We start from the raw sequence: 21833 nt of genomic DNA on the forward strand, positions 1-21833 counted from the left end.
CGTCCTCATCTTAGTCGGCTATCAGGCTTGAAGCCCTGGTTGCCTTTCTGCTGCAGTGCCTGGCAATGAGGATGAAGAGGAGTGGTCGCATCTCATCTTTTCCTTCCAGTTCATGTGCAGTGAAAGAGACGGTTACGAAAACAGAGTCATCGTTGTGCCAGTCAGGTTTCTGCTGTTGTAGTAAAATCTCTGAGATCATCAACAGTAAACAGAAAGGGTTGTTCCAGCTCATGGTCTTAGCAGTTTCAGCCCAAGGTTCACTGGCCATATTGATTTGTACATCAGTGGACATCGTGACAATAACCTGTGGTGATATAAAAGCCACTTTCTGTCTGGGACACAAGAGAAGAAAGACAGATTATGTTCCTGTGGTCACAGACCCCCTTCCAGGTCACACCCTAAGTGGTGCGAAGGCCTCCCTCAAAACTCCATGTCCATAATCCACTAGATTCCACCTCCACATTCCCACTGCATCTCAACAGTACCATCCTGGACATCAAGTTTTGTTACATGGCCCATTGGGGACACTTAAGGTCCAGGGCATAGCAGTCAATCAACAGTTAAAGTTAAGTAGATAAAGATGTTGAGAGAAGAATTAATTTGGCCATTGTGGAATAAGGGAAAGAGTCATAGAAACGCCCAACATTGTATTCACTCAGTTTAAGAATTACTTAGAACTACCACTGATGAAAACCTTTTTTTTTTCCTATCACTAAAGCAACCCAAATAAGAAAAAAAGAGTTCTGTCTTCTGTAGGCATTTTACTGATCTTGTATTCTCACACTCATCAAGAGTCAAAGTTTGATGTGGGCAATGATGGGAAAGACATTACACACAGGAGCTTGTACGTAAGGAACCATGGACATTTAGGGAGTCTCATGAAGTATTATGGGAATGTTACCTGGAAAAGGGTCAGAAGAATGGTTCTTAATGGTTTTGGTTTTGGTTTGGCTTTTGAATGTCCTGCACCTTCAGTGTAATTGGTATGTTCTGGTCTTTCTGAAGCATGCAGTTTGGGATTCTCGGAACTCCCCCATCACGACACTGCTGTCTGCCAACACTTCTAAAGACTCTCAACCATTGTGATTTCATATACTGCTCTATTCCTTCCTCCCTCTGCTGCCACTCCAACTTGGTATTTGTAAGATCCTCTGGTTGTGTTACATGTATCGCTAACTTCTCTTGCTAACTTTTATGTCTTGGTCTCTCTGGCCTTCATCCTGAAGTCCTCTGCCTCCCTTCACTTCTCTTCATTCTGTACAGCAGCAGCTGGCTGCTCAGCCCATCCACTGAGACTGCCTTGACCTCAGCTTCTCATGTGCTCGCCCTATACTCACATTGTGACATAAGCACCCGACTTTTTTGATATTCTAGAATTATTCTTATGTGCCATACTATTTGGCTTTTATATTTTGCAACTTCAGTTTCTTCGTTGTGTAGTTTGAGGCTGTGATTATTATGTCTCTGAAATCTCTACCTGAGGGAGTCATCTGAGGCATGGGTTAAAAGCAAGCCCAAGGAGAACATACATTTGCTTTCGTCAAGCTACTGAGCGGACACCTATCCATGTTCACAGGACCATTAACAACATGGACATTCTGTCTGAGACTGCTTTGCAGCATCCATTAGTGTGACTCATGATTATAATACCTCTGTGCCTTTGATGTCTGATGATAAAATGTCCTTCTTCTCAGCTTTATAATAGCAAGGTTTGGCTGGGCCATTTTCCCAGCATCCAATGGGAGTGTTTATATTCATTTTGATATGTAGGTCTCTGCTTTATATGCTAGCCCTCTAGACCTCCAGCTTTCACTGAGGCTTACTGATTTAGAAAGCACTGTCAAGATGAAAGTTACATTTGGTCTTTTAAATGAAACTTGCTTTATTTCTAAGTATTGTTATTTTTAAACAGATCTGGTGCATTTTAAAAAGAATCTTTCTAATATTTTTCTAGTATCTCTAGTATTTTCTGTCAGGTAGAATATAACAAATTACACATTCTCTATAAGTCATCATTAATAATTAGCCCCAGATCTGACAGGCTTTTCTGGAGCTGAATATTTTCTTATTAATGGAGAATTTAGTGTAGTTTGGTAGGTTTTTCCATTTTACCATGCAGACAAGTAGAGCACATGGTAGCATGGGGTGATTGTGCCAGAGCAATTATCTAGTATATTTTCATACTTAAAATAATTGCAAAATTTCTTATCATCAAGACATAACTATTACATAGAGTGGGGGCACAAGTTCATATTGGATTACACACAATGACCCTTTGAAAGGGGTCAAGTCCTGGCTCCAGCTTCCACTGGTGGACTAGCACTGCAGTCCTTATCACTGTTCTAGAGAGAGATTTTTAGAGACCAACCCTAGCCCACTGACTTTAAAAAAAAAAACATTTTATTGGTTCTTGTGAATTTTACATCAGGTACCTGAATCCCATTCATCTTCCCCTCACCTCATACCAACCCTCCACCCTTGCAACTCCACCAAACAGAGAAAAAATCTCATTATGGAAGCTATATTGTGACGCAGTGTGTTGTCAGTATACCCTTTTGTCCACACTTCTTTGCTTGCAAATGTTTACTGCAATGAGTTATTGATCTGGCATGGGGCCTCTTGCTTCTGCTACTCTCTTAATATGGGAAGCTCAGTGGGCCTCCTCTCAGATCTCCTTTTTTTTGCCCTGTGTCTGGATCTGCAGTATTAGCCCCTTCATGCACTCTGGCAGTTTATTGATGGGGTAGATGTTGAGGTGGACCAATACAAAGCCCTGGATCTGCACCTGAGAGATATCTGAGCTAGCCAGCCTGCTAGCTCTCCTGCTGTCATGTCCTCAGGGCTGGCTCACCAGCAAAGCCACCCTTCATCCTTCCTACCCCAAACACCCACCCCACGCAACCTGCAACCAGGGCCAGCTCTACCCTGCTGCCCATGTGAGGTGCAAAGCCTGTTCTCCTGAGTGTTGCAGCTGGTGAGGGACATTGCAAGTTCTTCCCACGACCCCCGGGGAGTTAGCTTTTCCTTTTGTCATAGATGGTCAATGATAAGGGAAGGGAGAAGGGCATTTGTCCCTCATCTTAGCTGCCACTGCCCAGAAGACAAGAGGCAGGGCTGGCTTTCCTGCACTCATACCCTCAGAGCTAGCTCACCCATGCCCTCACCATCAGTGTTAGCTCTACTGTGCTTCTCAGGTGAGAGGCAGTAACAGCTCTCCCTATCTGATGACCTTGGGGCCAGCTCTCCTGACTACTGTAGGAAGCAAGGCATTGAAGGGAGCATCTCTTCCTCACCCATGTCACCCTCCAGGGCCAGCTATTCCACTATGTCCAGGTGAGAGGTGGGGCCAATTCTGCATAACCCTCAGACATCAACATGTGCCCAGGTGGCATCCCAGACAGGGACAGCCACTTGGTATACCAGACAGGGACGTCCACTTGGTATCCCAGACAGGGACATTCACTTGGCCTTTGTCAGTAAAAAAGCCTTAATGCTGCTGGGCCATGGACCCAGACATGGCCCCCAGTGGCAGCACAGGCCAAGACCCCACCATGGTCCCAGGTGGCATCGCCCACTACTGACTTCAGATTATTCTTCACTACCCTCAAGTCTCCACCTCTGCCTCTCTTTATTGTGCCCACATCCTTGTTCTTCTTTCTCTTCCATTTCTCTACTACTTACTTATTCCTCTTCGTGGAGCCCAGAGTGTCTAGTGTGGTCTCAGGAGTGCATTGCCCACTTGTGCATTATGACACAGGACAGGGGTCATCTCGGGCATGGTCTGTCCGTCCAGGCCTTCGTGGCACCGGAATGGTGGTCATTTCAGGCTAGATCCCCTTCCAGGCCCCATGGCACTCACTGGTCTGGTGGTTCTCTCAGACTCGCTCTTGGCCCAGCCTACCAAAGTGGCCCCGTGCAAGGGTCATCTTCCTCAGTCTCGCTCGTGCCCAGGCTATGGACCCAGGCCGGTTTCTTCTAGTTTCCACTTGCTTCTCACTCAACCCGCACCCCAGCCTGACGGTCAGTTGTCTCAGGCTAGCTCTGTGTCCAGCCCCCTTGGCTCAGGACTGACAGTCTTCTCAGGCTTGCTTTTTCCAGGGAGTGTCAGGCTACACATCATTCAGGTGGTCACAGGTCAGAACACTGAGAGAAGGCATAGCTTCTCCCTCTCTGCCACCTCCTGACACATGTGTGACACAGCAGCCACACCTGCAACAACTTTAGGAACAGACACTCCCTTGCTTTTCTACAACATGCTTAGTAAAGGAATGGCAAGAAAATTTTACTGACAGAAATGTAAACGGCAGAATGACAGTGTGGGGACTTTGATCCCTGAATGGTTCCATGTGATCTTCATGCACTTAAGCAGGTTTTTCTTGTGTGTGTATGAAATGTGAATTACCTAAAGACAAATTTGATACAGTGTAGGCTAAAACTGTTTGTCAGAAATAATTCTCAGAAATAAATAAATAATGAAAATGTAGAATTAGTCAACTCAAGCTGGAATTCTTGACGTTGAACTGTTTGACCTGGTTTTTTTCCTGTTAAGAACATATTATGTGCAATATGTGCATTATTATATGTTGATACACTAGCTAATATGCATACTTGAGAGCAATTTGCAGAAGAGATGTCCCATAGGATACTGTTCACTGTTATTAGGATTATAATCATGATTTTAGTGCAAAAAGAAACACTATCAATTCCAATTGAAAACATTTTCAAATATTATAGTATTAGGCTCAAGAAATCTAAGATCATTATGCCTTGACATCAAATGGAAATGACTTAAGTTATTGAAATTAATATTAATAGTCAACTCTCAGATAGGGTGATAATTTTGATGCTTTAATATGAAGCATCACTTAACCTTCATAGTAGTTCTATAAAAAAAAAAAGCAAGGCCAATAATACAGTTACACAGTAAGAGTTCTGACTCAACACTTTTTCCACAGCTGTACATTTCCTCTCTCATGGAATTAATGGACTAAGAAAGATATGACAAGCACTTAAAACAAGTCACAGCCCATAGGCAGGTAATTATCCATAAGCAATGTGTAACAGAATGGCCAGTTGCTGGATGTGTGTGTAAGTTCAACTATTTGTTCATATATATATATATATTTATATACATGAAAATATGTTCATATATTTATATATATATATAAAACATGCATACACTTTTATTTTATATATACATATAAAGTTCTATCTGATAGTGACAGTTTCACCTACAACACTGATTTCAAATAATGTAAGTATTAGGTGCAGTGGTTGTTTTTTGGCAGTGCTAGGGATCAAATCCAGGATCCTATACACACCACAGGTCTACAGCTCCACCTTAGCTGTGAGTACATTTTAAAGCCAAGTCTTTTCTGCTACTATAGGTCCCAAGTTTTAGTCTCTGGATTTTTCTAAACTATGAGAAAGTCTAAATAAAGCAATAATCTTTATCATATAAACAGATCCAATGAGATTACCAATAAAATACATTTACATTAAAAACTAGTAAAAATCAACATAAATGTTAATTATTCTGAGTGTTAAGTTTGGGAGCAGGTGTCTTCTTGAAATTCCTCTATAATTATAAATTGTTTGACATATGAGATAGCTAACAAAAGAGTAAACAGTAATATGAGAGCTGCTTGGTTTTTGAAAATAAAACTTACAACACAGCTTATTATAAGTTATGTCTGCTATATAAATGTTAACTGGCCAAGCACACATCTAATCCTTGGGGCTAAAATTTACTTATTTTGATCTTTTGAAAAAGCTTCTGTGTCAGTCCCCACTCTCCACACAGCTGTGGAGAATGTGCTGTCCATCAGCTAGATCTGAATAGGGGTCTAGGTTTACTGCATGCCTTGTCCTTTGTTGGTACAGTAGTTTGGGCAGACCCACGGGTCCAGATCCACCAGACTTGATGGTCTTCTTGTAGGGTTCCAGGACCCCCTGAATCCTTCCGTTTCTCCATTCTCCAATACTTCTCTCACCTGGAGTCCCAATAGGAAGTCCCAGCTAAGTGAAGACTCTCAGAGTACATCACTGTTGGGCTAGTGTCCAATTATAAGTGAGTATATACCATGTATATCTTTCTGGGTCTGGATTAATTCACTCAGAATGATTGTTTCTAGTTCCATTCATTTACTTGAAAATTTCAAGATTTCCTTGTTTTTAATAGCTGAGTAGTATTCCATAGTATAAATGTACCACAGTTTCTTTATTCATTCTTTGACTGAGGGACATCTAGGTTGTTTCCAGATTCTAGCTATTACAAATAAGGCTGCTATGAACTTAGTTCAGCAAATCTCCTTGTTGTGTGATGGAGCATCTTTTGGGTATATTCCAAGGAGTGGAATAGTGGGTCTTGAGGTAGCACTATTCCCAGTTTTCTGAGAAAGCGCCAGATAGATTTCCAAAGTGGTTGTACAAGTTTGCACTCCCACCAGCAATGAAGGATTGTTTCCCTTTCTCCACATCCTTGCCGCCATGTACTGTCACTCAAGTTTTTATCTTAGCCATTCTATTTGACCACTTCCCCTTGGTGAGGAGGCCTGGTGGCACTCAGAGGAAGGGGAAGCCTGCTACCTAGATGAGACCTGATAGGCCATGATCATATGTGGGAGAGGAGGTCCCTTTCTGTCACGGGCCTAGGGGAGGGGAATAGGTTGAAAGAGGGAGGGAGGGGCAACGGGAAGATATAAGTGAAGGGACAACAATTGAGATGTAATCTGAATAAAATACTTAAATTTAAAAGGATATCTCCATGTCTTTATGCCCCAAACCCTGTGAATATGTTTTTACATGGTGGAAGGGACTTGGCAGATATGACTAAGAGGAGTGGTATGTCCTGCATTATCCAGGCGTTCCCAATGCAGTCACAGGGCTGTCTGAATAGCAGAGGGGCTCAGGAATGTCAGAGAGAGAAACTTGATGGTTCTGGAAAGCTAACTTTCAAAATAGGAGAAAAGGCTATGAATAAGGAACCCTAGAAAAGACTAACTGGGTCTTCCTGCCTGCATCAGGACCATAAAAGAATTCGTTCTATGTTGTCTTTAGCAAAAAAAAATAATAATAATAAATAAATAAAAATAAGAAGCTTCTGTGTCAAGCAGTCATGGGGTCTGTGGTGTTCTTCCTTTCAGAGTACGCACATGAGATTCTCATGGAACTAGCTTGTATAAATACATGATATTTTGTGATTGGTTAAGGTTATTTTTATTTTAGCCATTTGGGGCTGAGCTGTATGAGAAGCTCACTTAAAAGTCCTTTAGTATATTTCAGGTCACAGCCCCTTTCTAGTCTCCTTTCTGTGTTTTTGTTACCCATAAGCTGGCTATCAAAATATAGGTTCACTAGTAGAGACCCCAGTGCATATGAATGAGGCTCTGTTCCCAGCACTCGCTGTTTTATATTGCATGTTGGCATATTTCACTTAGTGTAGGGCAAATCTCATGGTGAATGAAAACCCCAAAGTCGTATTTGCTTTAATGGGTCTGTTTGATCTATCATTTGAAGAAGGAAAATTAAAAATGGGATACATAATAATTCTTCCCTGAGAAATGAATTTCCACTTTTGGCTCAAAAATATTTTCTTAATAAAATCTGCTCAGGCTGTGAGCAGGATTCTTCCTGTGACAGACCATAGGTATTTTAGGTCTGAGCCCTAGTGACTGACACCCAAGCTGGGCTGAATTCTTGCTGGCAACACATTCCTTTGTTTACTACACAGTGCGTGTGAACAGAATGGTTCCAGGTTTCACATGTAAGCAGCTTCCTCATTTTCTGGCCCCACGCTTCCCAGTGGACAGAGATATTAGCTCCATACACTGGGTATGAATTTATCCATTATCTCCAAGTTTGATGACAGTTTATAGGTTAATAGGATTTATGGACAGGAAATGAGATGTCCAGGAGTTAATAAAGTGTGCCTTTTACATTATTCTAACTGTACATTGATTCCTCTTTAGGGTTCCCACATCTGATGTGGAATGGTATTATAGTGCTGGCTTCTGCCAGCTCGTATCTTACCAAAGCAAACTTCTCAATGTGTTGTAAATATGGCTTTCTCGTGATCTTAATTCTGCTTTACTGCTGTTTGGCTTCTTTCTCTCTTTCTCCCTCTGTCTAGATTAATTACTTACTGTATGAAGTCCTCACACTTTGTGCAGTATACATTTGCAGTGCTAGTAATGAATATGATAAAAAGATGTTAATGGTCTGATCAAGAGAAGATGAATATTTATGAGGTAAATTTGGCATGTGTGAAGGTTTCTGATGCCAACTGAGGGCTCAGGTCTGTGTTCCTATGTACACAGATCCTCCGCAGTGTCTCATCTGTGACAACATCAAAGAAGTAAAGAATATTTGGGGTGGAGGAAAGGAGGCTTTCAATTCTAGACAATTCTGAAAGCCTTATTATTATTTATTACCAAACTTTAATTCATTTTTTAAGAATAATCACATTTTTCCCTCTATATGCTCATGTTATTGAGTTTTGCCTAGATTTTTAGGATCTAGTACAAATTATGCATTAGTGAAATTTTACCATATGTGAAAATACAGTTCACCGTAAGTGAAAATGCTAGCCAGGCCTTAGATGGGCACTGAACAGATGTCTATATAATTCACCAGAGTTATTTGCAGTATTTTGTGAAATAAGAATGATACGGATATCAGGTAGGCATCCACCTGCACAGGTTTGTTGCCATGGTATTCACATTAACAAGATCCGTAAGCAAAAGTGTGACCACAGAAGATGTGTTATGTACACAGAGTACTAAATACCAACTATAGGAAATGTAATATATGTGACTAATATCTTTCCGCCAAAGCATAGGATCTCATCACCTGCAGCAAACTGCATGGACCCAGAGTATGGTATGCTGAGTGAAAGGACAAATGCAGGAAAACAAATCTCACACGTCCATCTCATGAAGATATTTTAAAAATGTGGAATGAAATGTATAGTAGTGATTGCTGGAGGTTATCTGTGGGTAGCAAAGATGGCATAGGAGGAACTTAAACATAGACAAAAGTGGTAGATCGTGGTGTTCTGCAGAACAGTACGTGAGTGCAGCTTCACAGTAGCCCATATGTTTTATAAGTAACTAGGAAAGAGGAGTCTGGAGGCTTCAAACAAAAGGTCATGACGAAGAGATGGGAATGCTGATTATCCTTGTGTCATTAGCACACAGCTTACGCACACACTGAAACATCACAGTGTACTCCATATGTATGGCAATTAGTTCATGTTAATCGGAACACTTCTAAAAATACCTGAGAAGTAGCAATTGTTAGCTTCCATGATGAGTTTTCCATTGCACTGAAGACATAGAGAAGTTATAAATTATCATCATATTCCTCATAAGTTTATACAGTTAAAGTAATTTTTTAAAACAAATATATAAATTGATGCCAAAATCTAGTGTCTTAGTTAAGTTGTTTATTGCTGTGATAAAATACCATGACCAAAACCAACTTTGGGAGGAAAGGGTTTAATTTGTCTTGTGGCTTATATGGTCCATTATCCGGGAAATCAAGCCAGGAGCTCATGCAGAGGCCATGGGTCGCACCATCCACAGTGGTGTGGACCGTCCTACATCAATCACTAATTAAGAAAATGTCCTATACAATTGCCTATGTGCCAATCTGATGATGGACTTTTCTCTGAGGTTCCCTCTTCCTAAATGTGTCATGTTGACAACTAACCAAGACATGTATTATCTCTCTGATAGTGACTGTAAAAGGGCTTCTGATCCCTTTTTACCTACAGATGGGCAAATTCATTGAGCCTTCCCAGCATTCCTTTCTCTTCCAGAAGGAATCTACTACAGTCCATGTTGACACTTCACTACATCTGCCCATGTTTTATTCTCTGGTGCAGCTTTACCTTGGGAGCTCTGTGCGTGGCCTATACATTGCCCTTCACTCCTGTGGCTTCTTTGCTTACTTGCCCACTGGAAGATGAGGATACCAGCTTATTTACCTCTGTAAAAGATCTCTGGGCTTTCCAGGAAATCCTCAGTGCCCATTCTTCTCTTCTTTTCCTCATTCCTCTCTCTTCCTGGGTTCTTTTTCTTCTCTAAGATGCTTACAAATTAACACAATTGTCTACCCTGCTGTTTTGTGTGCTAGTTTTCAACTATGTTAGTTGCAGTCCTTGTATTTTAATGTGAAGTGAGGCAGTCACACTCCAGAGCTATAGAATTCTCATTTCTCTAGGCATTTCAGTGACTCCTTTAAGTTAATAGAGAAATTTTGTCTGTATTGTTTTATCTATGCTTAACTAAACTATTTTTCTTCAATTCAGAATAAAGCCACACACTCGAAGCATTTATTTTGTAGGTGTTGTTTTGATTATTAGTAGCATGAAACACCAACAACATTCTTTAAATACCTGTTATGCCATAGGCTCTACTAAGGAATTAAGTACAGAAAGCAGAGGTGGTACCCACACTGTCTTCAGAGCAGATGGAACAGGGGAGTACATATTGAAATTCAGAAACTCTGTGAGAAAGCACAGAACAAAACAAAGATCACTTAGAGAAAAGATCTACCCCAGACTGGATATGAAGGTGGTAGTGCTGCATGGCTAGTGTCTCAGATGAAATGCTAGCAGAACTGCAGAGTAATATGAGAGTATATAAAGGAAGAAATGGATGGTTAATGCTGTGCTTTGGAGAACATGATGCATTGGAAAACAGAGCATTCGGAGCCACAGTGGGGTGGGTGAGGGCAAGAGCAGCCAGGTGTGTTTGCAATCCCACAAAGATATTCATGTTGTAGGCCAAGGTCTAGCAGTAAGAATTTTATCAGAAAAAAAAATCACATTTGATATTAATTTTAAATAGTTGAGAGTCACTTTTAAAAATCCCAGAAAGAAATGGCAACTAACTTTCAGAAGTAAGCATGACTATGAATAAAATATAGCAGTGTTCTTTTGGGACATGGGATGGAAAGTCATTGTAGAGACAGGAAAGACTCAGTGTGATGCCTACACTACAGGCTTGGTTACTGAGTGTGCCCTTTGGGACAGACTCTGGAAACAGATCAAAATGGGACATTGTTGATTCTGGTGTGTGTCAAGTCACTAATACATTTATGGAACCAAAAAAAGTAGAAGGGTATCTGATCTAGCCTGGATCTATTCCATAAGGGTCGTGTGTGTGTGTGTGTCTGTGTGTGTGTGTGTGTGTGTGTGTGTGTGTGTGTGTGTGTGTGTGATGCACATAGTACCTGAAGTCTTATTAGAGAACTCTAAAAGATACAGAGTGGAATGAGCAATGGCGGACAGAGGAGCCTACAGAGTACCTTAAAGGAGTACCTAAAGTAGCACAGATTTCGAGTCTCAGTTTGGTTACTCCAGGCTGGGTATGAAATGGAAGTAGAGTAAAATAGATTTCTCTTATGCTATTTTTTAACCACCTCTCACTCTACACACCCAGTGAGGTTCCTTCCCACTTCTGTTCCCTGACCACCCTTCGGCTCTGAATCAGATCTTTTAATGCCCTTTTCAAGAAGGTTGGGGGAAGCCGCTTCATTGATTATCCTTCAAAATGACCCTTGCTAATCTTTTTCTCTGTGTGAACTTAGTTTTAACTTAGGGAAAAAGTTCTATATATCACTCATTTTAAGCTCTGCTGAAAATTTGAAACTACTAGACCACACCTGCAAACAAACCCTGCTAGACCTCGTTCATCTGTATTATTTTTATAATTTTATATCATAATCTACTCTGGCTCTGTTACATAATACCAAAAAGTAGGTGGCCTTATAAATAGCAAAACTTACTTCTTTTTTTAAATTTTTATTATTAATTTATTCTTGTTACATCTCAATGGTTATCCCATCCCTTGTATCCTCCCATTCTTCCCTCCCTCCCATTTTCCCCTTATTTCCCTCCCCTATGACTGTTCCTGAGGGGGATTATCTCCCCCTGTATATGCTCATAGGGTATCAAGTCTCTTCTTGGCTTACTTCTTACAGCTAGGGGGCCTAGACAGCTGAAGACCAGGGTGTTGGCAAATTTAATGTCATGGATGGGTTTGGTATCATGTCCTCACGTATTAGAAGGCATATCTGAACTCCTGGAGTTGTTTTCACACCCATCCATCCGGGAAGAGACCTCGTGATGTAATGTCACATCAAGGGCTAATTTTCGATACGCAATTTTTTAAAAATAAAGGTCCTGAGACCAAGCACTTTTCAGATATTTGCTCTTCTGGGTTTCCAATAATCTAGTTCCAAAAGAAAAATACTCTGATAACCTTTTTAAATCCCAACTCTTTAAAAACATAAAATTACCTATATTTTTATCAAAGCTGAAATAATAGTTATCAGAATTGACTTACCTGATGTTGGCAAAATTCAATGAAAGACTTAGGTGATCTTAAATAGATTGATCTCACTCAAGGTGTTTGTTATTGACTCAATAGGCAGGTTGCCTGGGCCCTCAGTTTGGGAGGCAAACTTCAATTAATTCAGCTAGTTTTCCGCTTGCCTTCTGCCGTCTTCTAATTTGTTGGGAGATCATGGCTACCGTGTGGGTAGTAGTGGTAGCAGTCGGAGGCTTTAAAGCAGTGTGGCTATAGAGTGTCCTGGGGCAAAGAGTGAAACACACTCCTGGTTCCTGCCACTTACCTACACAGTGTAAAAGTTCTTTGGACTTTAAGAAGTCTTTTACTAAAAAGGTTTATAGAAAGATGCCCATCAGCAAAACCTTATGGCAATCCCTCGGCAATTGTGAAGCAGTAAGTGAGGAAAGACAAAATTCTATCTCCATGGAAACTGTATAAAAACTTATTTGAATATTGGCCCATGATTTTCAACCATGAGTGACTGAGAATCGGTTTTGGATACTTGATGCAACCCATGAGAGGCTTTGTGCAGGTGAAACAATAGAAAAAGATGGTGTCAGCATCTATCTGAGTGCTGTCATCATAATTTATCATAATCCAATTCTGAATAAAGTACAGGGATATTGGATGTGAGATGTCATCCCCCCCCCCACACACACACACAGCCACAGTCCTTGCTGGCAAGGACATAAGTACACTGTGTCATGTATACTTAGCTCAATTGAGCATTGCCTCAGCATCTTTCTTTGATTGAAAACAAAAGGTTGCCAATGCAGTATCAATGAACTGTGAAGGGATTTGAGTGTTACCAACAGGAGAATGAAATGAGCCTCTGGAAGGAAGATTGGCAGAAGAGAAAGTTTCTGTATAAAAAGCCCCCATGCAGCTCCCGCTGGGCCGTTCTGCTTCTCGGCCAATTAAGTGTTTGCACCTCCGAATTTGGAAGCATTTTTATCTCATTTACTCCAAAAATGACCAAAACACAAAGTGAAGAATATGGGGGGAAATGGAGACAAATAAACTGTGATGGAGAAGAAAGAAAGGTACTCATTCAAACTCAGCATTCAGTCTGGGGGAAGGTGACTCCGCCCCACCCCACCCCCCAATGCATAATACAGGTAGCATAAAAGCACACATGCACTCCCTCAAGAAACTCAGTTCCTCTAATGCTGTTTTAATGGACGAAAAAGGAAACATATCACATCTCAGGTCATATGGTGAGGGAAGAGGGCCCCTTCTATCAGAGGTCTAGGGGAGGGGAATAGGGCAGAAGAGGGAGGGAGAGTGGGAGCGGGGAGATGCACATGAGGGGATAATATTCGGGATGTAATCTAAATAAATTATAATAAATTAAAGAAATGAAAAAAATCTCAAAAAAAGAAAAGAAAATCTCTATTGTGCCTGCCTTTGAGAAGTACTGTTTAAGCCTTTATATTTTTTTTTCATACAGCTGATAAATACTTTCAGCAAAGTAACAGGACACAAAATTAACTCACAAAAGCCAGTAGCCTTCTTATATCCAAATAACAAATTGGCCGAGAAAGAAAGCAGGGGAACAACACTTTCCACAATAGCCTCAACTAATACAATGTATCTTGAGGTAAATCTAACCAAGGTTTTGTATTATAAATACCTTAATGCATTAAAGAAAGAAACTGAGGAACATATCTGAGGATGGAAAGATCTCCCATGTTCATATATTGGTAGAATTAATATAGTAAAAATGGCCATCCTACAAAAGAATCTATGAAGTCAATGCAATCCCCATCAAAATTCCAATGCAATTCTTCACGAATCTTTTTTTCCAAGGTATATATTGTTTTATTAATTTGTTCTTGTTACATCTCAATGATTATCTCATCCCTTGTCTCCTCCCATTCTTCCCTCCCTCCCATTTTCCCCTTATTCCCCTCCCCTATGACTGTGACTGAGGGGGACTTCCTCCCCCTGTATATGCTCATAGGGTATCAAGTCTCTTCTTGGTAACCTGCTGTCCTTCCTCTGAGTGCCACCAGGTCTCCCCCTCCAGGGGACATGGTCAAAGGTGAGGCACCAGAGTATGTGAGAAAGTAATATCCCACTCTCCACTCTACTGTGGAGAATGTTCTGTCCATTGTCTAGATCTGGGTAGGGGTTTAAGGTTTACCCCCTGTATTGTCCTTGGCTGGTGCCTTAGTTTGAGCGGGACCCCTGGGCCCAAATCTGCCCATCATAATGTTCTACCATAGAAATTCTTGCTGTGTGTTCACTGCTGCTCTAGTCATAACAGCCAGAAATTTAGAACAGCTTAGATATCCCTCAACTGGAGGTTTTTTTTACACAGTGGAATATTAATCAGCCATTTAAAATATGAAATCCAAAGATAAATGAATGGAACTAGAAAAAAATCATCCTGATGAAGTAACCCACATCCAGAAAGACATACATGTTATATATTTGTTTATATGTGGATATTATCTGCTAAGTCAGTTATAACCAAGCTACAATCCATAGAGTATAGGTGTAGAGTAAGGGACCGAGGGGGAACGGGGTCAGATAGATACCCCAGGGAAGGGAAATAGAATACATAGTGGGTGGATGAGGACTGTAATGAGAGGATCAAGTGGTGCTGAGGATGGAAGAGGAGGATGAGCAAGGCGATAGAATGAGAGAGGGCCAGGCAGAGCCCCAACTTGCCACCTCTTGTCACCAAATGAAGCTTCCAGATTGTATCACATCTGGGTTGGCTAAAGGAATGCCATTAGAACCCCCAACTAACCCAGGCAATTGCTGAGACCATAAGCTGCCCTCCATAACTGACAACAAGCCAAATACTACGAATACTATTTTTCTAAAAAAACAAAACAAAAAAGCTATAGCAATAAAACTGCTCTTAGTGATGTTCCACTATATTCGTTGATCAGTACCTTGCTCAGCTATTATTAGAGAAGCTTCCTACTCCAGCAGATGAGAACAAATACAGAGACCCCCAGCCAGACATTATGCAGAGAGTAAGAGACCGTGGAACACTCAGCCCCAAGTAGGATGTCTGCATCAGATCTCCGCCCTCAGGGCTTAGGGAACTCTGCGGAAGAGGAGGCAGAGTTTAAGAGCCACAGAGGATGGGGGACACCAAGGAAACAAGGCCCTCTAAATTAACAGGATGGAAGCACATATGACCTGAAGGGGCCCTAGAGTTGAGAGAAGTGGACACATGCCCCCATCCCTAACCCAGAAGCTATCTCCAACTGATAATCACTTGCAAATGAAACGTTAGTTTTCTCCAAGAGAGTCTCAGTGGGGAAAAAACTCCTCTCCAGTGTAATCTGCAAGCCCAGCAGGTTCCTTGCCTCATGTCATGTCAGGCGCTCCCTCTCTCTCTCTCTCTCTCTCTCTCTCTCTCTCTCTCTCTCTCTCTCTCTCTCTCTCTCTAATTTTATCTTATTTTCTTCTTTGTTTTAACCTTACAGATTCTTTGCATATGGCTTCCAGTTTAATATTTTATGGTATTTCTGAGTATACAAATGAGTGGGTCTCTTTTACTTGTGCTTCTTCTGCTGCTTGCTTATTTTGTCCAATTCCTATGTCTTCAAGCTTGTTTTATCTTGCTATATTTTATTTAATTATCCCTAGAAGCCTGTTGGCTTTCTAATGAGAGACAGAATGAGAGTAGATCAGGATGGGAAGGGAGGAAGAGAGGAATTGGAAGTACTAGTGAGAAAGAAACGTTAATCAAGGTATATTATGTGAAAAAAATCAATTTTCAATAAAAGGGGAAAAGACAAGGTCATTGGCTAAAAAGAGGAAAAATATTACTTGAATTTACAATATTTGGGGAAAATATGTAGAGAATAGGTTAATATTGTATAATTATATATATATAATTGTGTGTGTGTGTGTGTGTCTCAAATAAATGGCTGCAGGCGCATGCATCCCATGGTGCATATGTGAAGTCCAGGGCAGGTGCATGCATCCCATGATGCACACATCAAAGTCAGAGGACAATTTCCAAGAGTCAGCTTGCTACTTCTACCATGGTTCCTGGAGGGTCAAACATGGAATTGTCAAGCCTGTATAGTAAAGGCTTTCAACTGTTGAGACATCTTGCCCACTCAGTGATGAGCTTTCATTAAATGATTCAAGGTCAACAAGCAAGTTGTACAGGAGAGCCGCACCCACTTGGGAATGTGTGAGAGGGAAATGGACTGCTGAAGAATGACCTTAAAGATGCCCCATGTCCAGCTGGTCTCCTGAAGCAGATTGTAAATATGCTTCTCTCACATTCAGTCTTAAGCGTAGCCTGAACACTGAAGATGGAATGAATAGCAGACTACTGAAAGCTCTTGACTCTCATGCACAAATTACAAAGTAGCATCTATAGCCAAAAAGGTAGAAAGTGAATAATAGTGTTCTCAGAATTGTACAACACTTTCAATTTATAAAGTAGCGTTATCATTGTCCTAGGCTGCCCTAAGCAGCCTTCTTTGACTGAGCACACAGGAGTTTTTGCTCTTTCTTGCGTGGGAACTCTGCACAGAAGAACACTGTGAGCTCTTCGGAAGTGTACCAGAAGGTTTAGCCCTAACCCTAGTACTCAGTGCTGAAAGCCTTATTGGAAAGACTAAAATAAAATAGATACTTTAAGTGTGTTCTGCATGTTGAATTACTAACAAGGGGAAGATGAATTGAAGTCACTTGTGTTGCTTTACTCCCGACAATCAAAATTTTCATTTGAAAAATTGTATATGTGGTGGATAGATAGATAGATAGATAGATAGATAGATAGATAGATAGATTAATATTTGCCAATGTGCTACTTTAATATCTTAATAATTTTATTATGTGAAAAGGCTTCCTGGCCTAGAATGAGGTCTGACCCCAAAAGCTTACTGTAAGTTGGAAATATTTGAAAGTGTGTTTACAACTCCCAAGACACTGAACTTTGTAGTTAAGCACACAGTGCACCAAAGAATATCACTGTTTTTCCCCTTGTGATTTCTTGACGACCTACAAGCTGTGAATCCCGGACTCTGCATTCCATTACATAGATGGCATTACAGCATGATGCCTGCCACCTTTGACAGCCCAGGAAAAAGTCATAGTCCAAAATTTACAGAGCAGTTTGTATTAAGTGGGAGTTTCTTTCACCCTGCCATGAGGTTAAAGCATCCTTAGTCAGGTAGAAGACTGTCCTTTCCTCTTATTTGTATGGTTTGATGTATTTCTTTTTTAATTTTTGAAAATAAGTGTAGCCCTCGCTATACTAAATTCTTCAACATAAGCAATATTACTATGTTAGCATTGCCCCTGGACTTTCAGAGCTAAAATGACAATGACAACAACAAAAAGAAAAAGAGAACAATTTGCATGTGTCCATATACCTACACGTGTGTGTGTGTGTGTGTGTGTGTGTGTGTGTGTGTGTGTGTGTGTGTGTACAAGAATGCATAGGTAAGTCATGAGCTTTTTGACTTGAGGCCACTGTTTAAATTTATTTTTATTTTATATTCTTATTTCTTTAACCAAAAATCCTTCTGGTTTGAAATGACATGTCCATGGTTTACCATAATTAATAGCAGCTGTTTTCACAGGTGTTACCTGGTATTGCTACAACAGGAAATCTTCCTGAATTTAACACCTGTACGGGAGTACTGTGTCAAGAACTTTCCAACTGGAATAATTTTTGTTATTAATATATAACTAGGCTTAGCTAGTAATATATATAAATAGGTTCATTTGTTGCAGTTTATTTAGCTTTCCAAGGCTTTGCTTCAGTTTTTATTTTTAAATAATTCTATTGTTCACAGGCAGAGATTGGTTAGAGTCATATTTTCAGAAGATAGCTTTCTTTCTTGGTCTCATGACCAGTATCTTTTTCTTCAGAATCTTCCAGACTCTTATAAAAATTACAAACAAAACCAAAAGAGATTTTGTATATGCATATGTCTAAGAATATATAAAATCCAGTCTGCCTAGTTCATCCTCTCTTTGCTTAATATAGCTTAGAGACTACTGTGTGATCAGCAGTAACGATCACTGTGACTCCTTTCTTACGGCTGCTTAGTACTCTACGGTGTGGCAGCTCCCGCTGTATCACATTCTAGCCATGTGTTGAAATAGCTTTTTGAAATAACGTGATAGAAATTCAGACTAGATAATGCTTTGGATTCTTAGTGTGAAGGTTTTAAAAATATTTTTCTGTGCTTCTATATACATTTTCTTCTAAATGATTAATTTACTCTCCAATCAATCTTACATAAAAGACACAATGTCACTTCAAAGATGAGCCACTTGGGACCCTTCAGTTGTGCTAAAGGACATGTCACTGTGTCAGGGACACTCTTTGCCTTTCTCCATGCCACTTCTCTGTCCAATAGCACAATATATGGAGTTTGTATGATGTCATTCACTTTAGGAGAAACAGTTTAATCAGACAACTGCATGAAGCAAACATGACCTATTAGGCCATCTGGTGCTTTGCTATCATAAGAGGAGGCTTCCCCTCCAGCATCTGTGCTTTATAAATATGTGCTGAACTGGGGTCGGGTAGATGTAATCTGTTTTCTTATCATTAGGGAGCTGCTTTCTCTTATAACTCACACAGTGGTAGTGATGAATCAGATTCCGTCAGGACAGAGTCATAGACATGGAGGAACCAAAACTAGTCTATTACATGCACAAGAAGACAATTTCAGTCCCACCAAACACCCTCAAAAAGTGACAGAGTAAACGGCAGAGAGTGTAGAACATGGGTCTTATTTTATCAAGCAAATTTAGCACAGAAAATGTTGTTCAGGGGACAGTAGAAAAGGGTTGATTTTTTACTAACAAGTGGGGGCTATAAAATTTTGATAATAATAATTAAAAAGTTGTGAGTGGACCTTCGTATTTTTTTAACATTTCATATTGCAAAGTTTGTCAAGAACAACAAGCCGATCAAAAGTGAAAAATGAGCATTTTCATGTACACATTCAACCAACATGTAAGTTGGGGCCTCTTTCCTATCAAGTGTTTTATTGGACTGATCAGGAATGAGTTGTCCTAAAAGAATTAAAACTTTCTTCATTAACTAGATCAATGTTATCAGATAAAAACAATTCAGTCATTAAACAGAGAGGCGGGAGGCTATTCACTTACCAGGAGACTGGGACAGATGTGAGGACATCCCATTGGGACTCTAGGTAAGAGAAATATAGGAGATGGGGAAATAGAAGGAGCCAGAGGGTCCTAGACATCTACAAGAAGAACATCGTGACGGGTGGATCGGGGCCCAGGGGGGTCTGCTCAAACTATTACACTAAGCAAGGACAATACAAATAGTAAACATTGAACCCCTACTCTGATCTACCCAATGGACAGGACATTGTCCACAGTTATGTGGAGAGCAGGGACTGACCTTGACATGAATGGTGCCCCATATTTGAACTCCTCCTCTTGGTGGGGAGGCCTGAGGGCACTCAAAGAAAGAATAAGCAGGCTACCAAGATGAGACTTGATAGCCTATGACCATATGGTGGGGGAGGAGGTCCCCCTCGATCATAGACCTAAGGGAAGGGAATAGGGTGAAAGTGGGAGGGAGGCAGGAATGGGAGGATACAAGTGATGGGATAACAATTGAGTTGTAATCTGAATAAAATTTTTTTTAAAAGTATTTTAAAAGACAGAAAGATGACAGTGTCTCCAGCTGACTGAGATTCTACCTGTGCCGTGCATGTTGAGTGATTCTGCTGATTACCTCACCTTGTTTCCTTTACTACTATCATTAGCATTTTCACTTTAAGCAAGACCCTACAGACCCATGATGTAGATACGATTGTACCAGTTTCTCTGCTGAAAAACTGAAACACAGGAACGTATATATAGCTTGTAATATGCATATATGAGATAGAGTAGACATGGCTGCTCATGGATTCTTCTGTCGTCTTAGTTATTTCACTACCCTGCTCTGACAAAACAGCCACACTAGAATCTGCTTTACATGATGGACGCCCAGAGGGATTGGACAGACACAGAAGTCAATGTGAAGATCCTTGTTCAGTTCATTGAGCTAACAGCTAGGATATAAATAGTTCTGCCCTGGGAAGCATCAGTGCTCAGCCGCCCCATTCCTAGTACATTTTGAGTGTTGTTAAATATGGCCACAGGACATTGAGAGCAGCATAGGGTCTCATGTCATCAAGCAGGCTACATGGGGAACGTCATTTCTAAAATCTCTTTATCTTTAATATACACTTCCTTTAAAACAATTTTGTGTACTGAACTTTAACTTAGGCTTGATAGATAAATATTTATTTAAATAATAAAAAGTATTAATAATACTAGAGATTTGCCCTCTACTCATTTTAATGATGATGCTTTTATCTTAAAATTGAATTAATATCCTTAAGAAGCTACATAGCCAGCACAGCTGATAGAGAAACAGCATAGGAAAAAAAATCAACATTCATTCATGACTCAAAAAACCTATAGTGAGTGGAAAGATGACTCTACAGTTAAATGTACTGTTCTTGCAGAGGACCTAAGTTTGATTTCTAACACCCAAGTTGGACTACCTACAGCTCCCTGTAATTTCAGCTTCAGGGGATCCAATACCTTCATCTTGTCTCCTCTCAAATGCACATTCCCACACACATATACAGAATTAAAAATAAAAAGTAAATCTTTATATATATTTGGAAACATATGTGTATATATGAAAACATTATGTGTGTGTGTGTGTGTGTGTGTGTGTGTGTGTGTGTGTGTGTGTGAAAAAGGAGTTGGAAAGGAATTGCCATCAAAAGCGAGAAGCCGTTGAGAACCATTAGTGAAGCTGGGTGTGGTGGTTCAACCCAGCACTTCAGAGGATGAAGCAGAATCCCCAGTGAGTTTGAAGTAGGTACAGAGTAAGAACCCATCTCAGAGGTTTGGGAAGGAATAAAATTAATTACCTGAGTAAAAAGGAAGTGCAGGTTAGCAGTTTCCAAATTGAAAGCAAGGACAAATCCAGTTTGCTGCCTGAACAGTCACCTGAAACTCTCTATAATGTTGGAGCATCATCTTTAGCCTTTCTAGGGCAGGGTATCTGACATACGTATTTGTGCAGCAGGAACTATTGAGGACTTGCTTCATTTTATTCCTTCTCAAGTCTCTGATGGAGTTGAAGACCAAATAGTTCAGTTTCGCAATTAAGCTTAGTTGATTAGGGGTAGATAAATGTTTTAAGTTGATAGAGATGAGATGTGATAGATATTGATTTACATTTAGAATTTTAGATGCACCAAGACAGGAAAATTTTTTTTAGGTTGCCAAATACAAATAGTCAAAACACTATGAATGTAACATTAATATAATTTCTGATTATTTCATGGTTCTTCTTGCTGTAGATAGTTTATTTTACATGTGTGTAATACTATAAACATATATGTAAAGAAATAAAAATATTGTTAAAAAAGAAAAAAGATGAATAAACTTCAGTAAGTATACCAAAAAAAAAAAAAAAAAAGAACCCATCTC

General features: G+C 40.2%; 1 protein-coding gene across 5 annotated transcripts in view; it reads left to right on the plus strand.

Moving 5' to 3' along the window:
• Positions 1-21833, plus strand: part of TPK1 (thiamin pyrophosphokinase 1) — a 321490-nt gene that overhangs the window by 190815 nt on the left and 108842 nt on the right. The gene's annotated exons all lie outside the window — the stretch shown is intronic.

Source organism: Acomys minous (assembly GCF_964271855.1).
Source record: "Acomys minous genome assembly, chromosome: 6".
NCBI lineage: Eukaryota > Metazoa > Chordata > Mammalia > Rodentia > Muridae > Acomys > Acomys minous.